Source organism: Salvelinus fontinalis, chromosome 21 (genome assembly GCF_029448725.1).
Source record: "Salvelinus fontinalis isolate EN_2023a chromosome 21, ASM2944872v1, whole genome shotgun sequence".
Classification (NCBI taxonomy): Eukaryota; Metazoa; Chordata; class Actinopteri; order Salmoniformes; family Salmonidae; genus Salvelinus; species Salvelinus fontinalis.
The window spans coordinates 28998308-29007518 of NC_074685.1; positions in this window are offsets into that span (position 1 = coordinate 28998308).

Here is a 9211-nt window from a genome sequence, read left to right on the forward strand (position 1 = left end):
ACAGTCCACATGTAGTTTAGCAGTTACACATGCGGGCCCAGGTGGCAATAAATTAATAAAACCAAAAGCTTATCTTGACTTGGAAGAGTTCCAGTGTTGGATAGCCATAGCCACCTAGCTAACATAGAGTCCCTCTCTGAGTCAGGTGTTTGAGTAGGCTAAACTAGCTAGTGAAAGTGAAAAATGTTTAAACAATATATAGCTAGCTCTCTCTCTCTTGCTTCTCCTTCATTTTTAAAGAAATGAATTTGTTCAAAATTGTTCAACTATTGTCTTTCTCTATTTGAGTCAACTAGGCAGGGTCGTATTCGCAAAGTACGACCCTGCCTCACGCAGGAAGCGGCGCAGGTCCTAATCCAGGCACTTGTCATCTCCCGTCTGGATTACTGCAACTCGCTGTTGGCTGGGCTCCCTGCCTGTGCCATTAAACCCCTACAACTCATCCAGAATGCTGCAGCCCGTCTGGTGTTCAACTTTCCCAAGTTCTCTCACGTCACCCCGCTCCTCCGCTCTCTCCACTGGCTTCCAGTTGAAGCTCGCATCCGCTACAAGACCATGGTGCTTGCCTACGGAGCTGTGAGGGGAACGGCACCTCCGTACCTTCAGGCTCTGATCAGGCCCTACACCCAAACAAGGGCACTGCGTTCATCCACCTCTGGCCTGCTCGCCTCCCTACCTCTGAGGAAGTACAGTTCCCGCTCAGCCCAGTCAAAACTGTTCGCTGCTCTGGCACCCCAATGGTGGAACAAACTCCCTCACGACGCCAGGTCAGCGGAGTCAATCACCACCTTCCGGAGACACCTGAAACCCCACCTCTTTAAGGAATACCTAGGATAGGATAAAGTAATCCTTCTAACCCCCCCCCCCCCCCCTTAAAAGAGTTAGATGCACTATTGTAAAGTGGTTGTTCCACTGGATATCATAAGGTGAATGCACCAATTTGTAAGTCGCTCTGGATAAGAGCGTCTGCTAAATGACTTAAATGTAAATGTAAATGTAACTACTCACCACTGCAGTGTTGGCTAGCTGTAGCTTATGCTTTCAGTACTAGATTCATTCTCTGATCCATTGATTGGGTGGACAACATGTCAGTTCATCCTCTGAAAGTTCATCCTCTGAAAGTTATCATAATTACTGTGTAATTCTATGGAAGGGGGTGAAAACCATGAGCCTCCTAGGTTTTGTATTGAAGTCAATGTACCCAGAGGAGGACGGAAACTATCTGTCCTCCGGCTACACCATGGTGCTACCCTACAGAGTGCTGTTGAGGCTACTGTAGACCTTAATTGCAAAACTGTGTGTTTCAATCAATTATTTGTGACGTGAATATATTTCGTACAGTTTTTTGACAGGTAATTGCAAACATTTCTGCGGTCATAACATTAACGGGAAAAAATGCCAAGCAAAAGTAAGAGTTGCAGGGCTAAAATTAAAGCAATCAATCCAGTGAGATTTAAGTGATGTGGATTTTGCACCCCTCAAACACAGGAAATAGATGGCTGAAAAAGACAGATCCTCAAGTGGGCGGGGTATGTGCGTTGCTACATTCCATGTGCAAAAGTGACATGCTAGTGGAAATGGAAGTCCACTCTCAATGAAGGCATCGTTCTTTTGTCTCCTACTGAAGCTTTCTTATGGTGTGCTTGAGAACAGAGAGGGTATAGTGGAAGGGACAGCTCAACCAAGAACTTTCAATGATCCTAAGTGAAATTAGAGCAAATATATGTAATAAGTTTAAGTAAGACACAACAACACTCAGATAAATATAGATATACAGTACATAGACATGTCTATTTTGTATGTTACAATTATATTAAAGTTAACGCAAACATACCTGTTACTTTGTAAGCATAGGCCATTTTTGCATTTGACAATACACCACAACATCATAGCATAAAGTTCACCCCTAAACTGAATCAAATGTTTGTGCGCAGTTGTACAGACAAAGCTACCCAGACCCCTTTTATGTCAGGAAACAACATAAACACGCCCTCATCGAGTGTATCCATTGTTGGTGTTGGAAAGTAATGAACTAGAGTGAATACGGAATAAGACACTTTTTGCATTTCCGTCTTCTGTAATCTCTTCACATCTATCCGACATATTAGCCCAACACGATACAATTCTGAAATCCTCAAGATGTTTCCTAATCACACAAAAAAATACATGTTCTTATCATATTCACAGAATGCATGACACACATTTTTGTACAGTGAGTCAAAACCACATTTTCAGTTTGCATTTGGTAGACTGGGACAGCAAGTTAGATCAACTGGGACACCATTATTATAGTCCTAATTGTAACCAAATGTCAATGCAATTCAATGTTGTGTGATATGGAAACATCTGAGGATTTCCGAAATGTATAATTTGTTGGGCTAAGATGTTGGATAGACGTCTGAAGAGGTTACAGAAGATGGAGATGCTAAAAGTTTCCCACTTTTCCGAATTCATTCAAATAACAGTACTAATATCAGTTCTAAAAGAACAAATAAACAGGATATAGTACTACAAGACCCAGAGCTCTGCCTAACCTAAGTACAGGGGGTTCCTAATGTAAACTGGATCTCTTTCCTCCATTGAAAAAGCCTTTAAGACTTTCCTACTTTAGCTGCTCCATGCTGTCCCACTTTAGCTGCTCCATGCTGTCCCACTTTAGCTGCTCCATGCTGTCCCACTTTAGCTGCTCCATGCTGTCCTACTTTAGCTGCTCCGTGCTGTCCCACTTTAACTTCTCCATGCTGTCCTACTTTAGCTGCTCCGTGCTGTCCTACTTTAGCTGCTCCATGCTGCTCCATGCTGTCCCACTTTAGCTACTCCGTGCTGTCCCACTTTAACTTCTCCATGCTGTCCTGCTTTAGCTGCTCCATGCTGTCCTGCTTTAGCTGCTCCGTGCTGTCCTACTTTAGCTGCTCCATGCTGCTCCATGCTGTCCCACTTTAGCTACTCCGTGCTGTCCCACTTTAACTTCTCCATGCTGTCCTACTTTAGCTGCTCCATGCTGTCCTACTTTAGCTGCTCCATGCTGTCCTACTTTAGCTGTTCCATGCTGTCCTACTTTAGCTGCTCCATGCTGTCCTACTTTAGCTGCTCCATGCTGTCCTACTTTAGCTGCTCCATGCTGTCCTACTTTAGCTGCTCCATGCTGTCCTACTTTAGCTAGCTATGGTTGGTAAAGCGGGACAACAACAACAAAATAACTGAATAAAAACATTGAAACTAAATATTGGCTATTTTCTATGTATTTTAATGCACCAGTACATAGTATGCACATTAACATCACAGTTTGGCACAGTCAATGCTTGACTTGGGCAGGAGCTCACTGGAGCTGAGTACCGGGACCCCACATTTTCTACTGTTTGAGCTCCTGTTCATTTTATCGACTACTAGCTCTAAAATATTGTAGAGCTCTTGCACCTAAATATAAATGGTACTGGCACCCAAAATGTGTACCGGCATCTATTTCAGTCCAAGTCAAGCATTGGGCACAGTGCATTATTTATGACAGTTTTATAGCCTTAACTTCAAAGCAGAAGAAAAATAACTATGTCACTGATCTTACCGTGAGCTCCCTATCTAAAACTTGCTCTGCCCCCCTCTATGATGTCACAACATTGAAGTGATGTGATTTTCATAATGTGGTTTCTCTGCAAGGGCTTAGCAACTATAGTTTTAATTTTCTCTTGTTAGACCTAGAAATAAACGCGTCAGGATTAAGCTGTCCCAGTTTATATGATGTTCCACTCTTTCAGAATTCACCCTACATGTAGTTCAACTTGTAATTAAATTACATTTAGCAGTAGCTGGGTGGTAGTTGAAGTAAATTCAAATCTTGGTAGTGTTTTCAGTAAGTTTTTTTGCCATGTAGTGGTGTAGGTAACTACACTCTACTTTATTTGCTAATATAAAATAAATATGGGTGAAGTATGCAAGAATTTCCCTTCTTTTTCGGTATCAAACCATCTTAATTCTCACTTGAGAGATATGGTTTGTGTTTAATAGGCTAAATTACACATCTGACTCCAGAGGAATCTGTTCTTGAAATGTGTAGTCTAGATATCATTTAGATATCATCATTTTTTTTACAGGGACTTGGAAGTAGTGAAGTACTTTCATGTGGGATAGACAACCAGGTGAGGGGAGTTCCTTACTAATTACTAATTCGTGACCTTAAATCATCAATCAAGTACTTGGCCCTCAGTGGAATGAGTTTGACACGTGCTCAAAACCTTGGCTGACACACCAGTGTCCGGTCTCTGTTTGTGGGTCACACTTCACTATGCTGGCCACCTTGTTCAGATAAATCATCCACCTTTCACTCAGTTGTTGTTTTAATAAAGAGGGACTGTGCAATATGAATATTTAGAGTAAACGTGTGCACAAGAGGGAAAATCCCAATCCATTGTTTTCATATTGGGTATAAATAGCTAATACAACAGAGAGAAGACAACAACCATCATATGAAGGTGGGGCCCCAACAAGTCTTATAAGCAGGAAGGAAGAGAGAGTTTAGACCCAAGAGGGAAGAGGAGATAGAGATTCAGAGCTAACAGGGACTTCCTGTCTGGCACAGGATGTGGACCTGTGCTTCAGGCCATGACCTCGGTTTGGGTAAATAAGATGTTGTTGTTGGGGACTGGGGAGCACCTTACAGTATGTGATCATGTTTCCCATAACACTGTGATTGATCCACTGTGATTGATCCAAGCATTGGCAGTGGCGGTTGGCAGTAGAAGCACAGGAGGGGCAAGACAGGGAGAAAGGATAAAAAGAAAGATAATTGCATTGAAATACTCAGGATGATGAGAACATGGTCTCTGTCTCAATCACTTTGGCCTCTTCCCCTGATTTGAGGATCCCGTCTGATTCATATAAACCTGTTCAGGAGGCGATGGAGATAAGGACCGGCGCCTTGGCCACGCTGTCTAAAACAACAACAACAGACCTGCAATAAAGTGCCAGTGTTTTCCTCTTCCTATGAGTAATATCTGGCATTGTATTGGGCCATGAGGCCCTTCCTCCCCCTGCTTTACTACTCTTCTCTCCGGGGTCTAATTAGGACCGGTATCGTTCCCACCATCTGAACTGGTGGGCAGGAGAAAGGGAGGAATTCCAACGTTTTAACAAACTGTGAGGAGTATTCTAAATGTATGGTGAGATTAGTGGACCTCTGGTGTGTTATCCTCCCTATGTAACATGAGAATCGTCAAAGCCGTTTAACGATAGGTCTTGGTTTCGAGGCATTTTTGTAACCCAACCCTACATTTTATCTGAGGTGAAGTTCCAGGGAAGAACACGCGCACACGCGCACACGCACACACACACACACACACACGCACACGCACACGCACACGCACACGCACACGCACACGCACACGCACACGCACACACATACACGCACACACACACACACGTGCTATGGAGTTTGTACGTAACACCCATGACCACACCGGTTGGAACACAATAAGCTATTGTACCCTGAGACCAAAGGTCCTGCCGCCCATATGGTTTTGTCATCAGTCTCAATTATAATAGAGCTCTGAGGTCGCTGCAGTTACCTCTCAGGTTCAGGTTCTGTATCTACCAATTCCACCCTTATATGCTCCCTGCTACACACATACATGTATGACATCATGTACCATTTTGCCTATTGTTTACTGTAATCAGAGTTAAACGCACTTCCTGTATGTGCATTCATTTCTACCACAAACATTTGATCTCTGTTGTATCATTGACCTACATATTCTCTGGTCAAGTAGTCTCATCCCTGAGGAGCCAGTAATAGGAAACCCCTCTACTCTGTCTGTCCATAACTCATTCTTATCACTGGCTCCTCTGCTGCTGTTGCTGCTGCTGTTCCCAATTCATATCAGCAAATGTCTGTGTGTGTGTGTCCCAGCAATTATACTGTATATCTATGGTCCCAGCTTTCTCAGGGCAAGTGTTCCATGGTGCACACGACACACACATAGTCCCTATTCCCCTCTGTGCGTATGCTCTCTGAGCCCCTGGTTTCCTTGCTGGGGGAGAGAGGACTGGATGGACGGGAAAAGGGGAGACAGTGGGGATGTGACATAACAATGGCAAGAAGTGACTCGAGATCAAACACAGATTAGCGGCAAACACATAGACAGATAAACACAAAACAAACTTCCCCAAACGACAAATCAACAAAAAGCACACTCTCCTCTCACCAAATCAAATCAAATCCAATCGTATTCATCACATGCAACTGGTATAGACTTTACAGTGGAATGCTTGTTAATAAACTTTGCCAACGATGCAGAGTTAAAAAAGAATACAGAAAATGAAATAGTAACTAACACAAGCTAAATAAAATAAAATACACAAGAATGAAGCTATATACAGGGAGTAGCAGTACCAGATCAATGTGGAGCTATATACAGGGAGTACCAGTACCAGATCACTGTGCAGAGGTACGGGGTACTTGATGCAGATATGGAAAGGCAGGGTTAAGTGACTAGGCATCTGGATAAATAATAAAATAAAGAAAAGAGTAGCAACAGCAAATGAGTGTAAAAGTGTGTGAGTGTGTGTATGTACAGTTGAAGTCGGATGTTTACATACTGTTACGGCTATCGTCATATTCTTCCTCCTCCTCGGACGAGGAGAGACGGGACGGATCGGACCAATACGCAGAGTGGTTAGTGTTCATAATGATTTATTAAAACGAAACACTGAATTACAAAACAAATAAACGAAGTTCATAAACCAGTACCGTGTGGTGCAACAAACACAGACACGGAAACAAACACCCACCAAACACACGTGAAACCCCGGCTGATAAGTATGATTCTCAATCAGGGACAACGATTGACAGCTGCCTCTGATTGAGAATCATACCAGGCCAAACACAAAACACACCCCAACATAGAAAATAACACATAGACAACCCACCCCAACTCACGCCCTGACCAACTAAATAAATACAAGAAAAAGGAAAAACAGGTCAGGAACGTGACACATACACCTTAGCCAAATAGCACCAGCTGTCAGAGCAGCTCACAGATTACTGCACCTGTACATAGCCCATCTATAATTTAGCCCAAACAACTACCTCTTCTCCTGCTGTATTTATTTATTTATTTTGCTCCTTTGCACCCCATTATTTCTATTTCTACTTTGCACATTCTTCCACTGCAAATCTACCATTCTAGTGTTTTACTTGCTATATTGTATTTACCTCGCCACCATGGCCTTTTTTGCCTTTACCTCCATTATCTCACCTCATTTGCTCACATTGTATATAGACTTATTTTTCTACTGTATTATTGACTGTATGTTTGTTTTACTACATGTGTAACTCTGTGTTGTTGTATGTGTCGAACTGCTTTGCTTTATCTTGGCCAGGTCACATTTGTAAATGAGAACTTGTTCTCAACTTGCCCACCTGGTTAAATAAAGGTGAAACATTTATATATTTTTTAAAATACATTTAAACTCAGTTTTCACAATTCCTGACATTTAATCCTAGTAAAAATTCCCTGTTTTAGGTCAGTTAGGATCACCACTTTATTTTAAGAATGTGAATTGTCAGAATAATAGTGGAGAGAATTATTTATTTCATCTTTTATTTCTTTCATCACATTCCCAGTGGGTCAGAAGTTTACATACACTCAATTAGTATTTGGTAGCATTGCCTTTAAATTGTTTAATTTGGGTCAAACGTTTCGGGCAGCCTTCCACAAGCTTCCCACAATAAGTTGGGTGAATTTTGGCTCATTCCTCTTGACAGAGCTGGTGTAACTGAGTCAGATTTGTAGGCCTCCTTGCTCGCACACGCTTTTTCAGTTCTGCAATCTATAGGATTGAGGTCAGGGGTTTGTGATGGCCACTCCAACACCTTGACTTTGTTGTCCTTAAGCCATTTTGCTGCAACTTTGGAAGTATGCTTGGGGTCTTTGTCCATTTGGGAGACCAATTTGCGACCAAGCTTTAACTTCCTGACTGATATCTTGAGATGTTGCTTCAATATATCCACATACTTTTCCTACCTCATGATGCCATCTATTTTGTGAAGTGCACCAGTCCCTCCTGCAGCAAAGCACCCCCACAACATGATGCTGCCACCCCCGTGCTTCACGGTTGGGATGGTGTTCTTCGGCTTGCAAGCCTCCCCCTTTTTCCTCCAAACATAACGATGGTCATTATGGCCAAACAGTTCTATTTTTGTTTCATCATACCAGAGGACATTTCTCCAAAAAGTATGATCTTTGTCCCCATGTGCAGTTGCAAACTGTAGTCTGGCTATGTTATGGCGGTTTTGGAGCAGTGGCTTCTTCCTTGCTGAGCGGCCTTTCATGTCGATATAGGACTCATTTTACTGTGGATATAGATAGTTTTGTACCTGTTTCCTCCAGCATCTTCACAAGGTCCTTTGCTGTTGTTCTGGGATTGATTTGCACATTTCGCACCAAAGTATGTTCATCTCTAGGAGACAGAATGTGTCTCCTTCCTGCTGTGTGGTCCCATAGTGTTTATACTTGCGTACTATTGTTTGTACAGATGAACGTGGTACCTTCAGACGTTTGGAACCAGACTTGTGGAGGTCTAAAATCTTTTTTCTGAGGTCTTGGCTGATTTCTTTTGATTTTCCCATGATGTCAAGCAAAGAGGCACTGAGTTTGAAGGTAGGCCTTGAAATACATCCACAGGTACACCTCCATTTGACTCAAATTATGTCAATTAGCCTATCAGAAGCTTCTAAAGCCATGACATAATTTTCTGGAATTTTCCAAGCTGTTTAAAGGCACAGTCAACTTAGTGTATGTAAACTTCTGACCCACTGGAATTGTGATACAGTGAATTATAAGTGAAATAATCTGTCTGTAAACAATTGTTGGAAAAATGACTTGTGTCATGCACAAAGTAGATGTCCTAACCGACTTGCCAAAACTATAGTTTGTTAACAAGAAATTTGTGGAGTGGTTGAAAAACTAAGTGTATGCAACCTAAGTGTATGTAAACTTACGACTTCAACTGTGTGTGTGTTTGTGTTGTGTCGGTACGTGTGTGTGCTATATGTGTGTGTGTGTGTGTGTGTGTGTGTGTGTGTGTGTGTGTGTGTGTGTGTGTGTGTGTGTGTGTGTGTGTGTGTGTGTGTGTGTGTGTGTGTGTGTGTGTGTGTGTGTGTGTGTGTGTGTGTGTGTGTATGTAGTGCTTGTGAATGTGTGATGGTTTTGTATCAGAG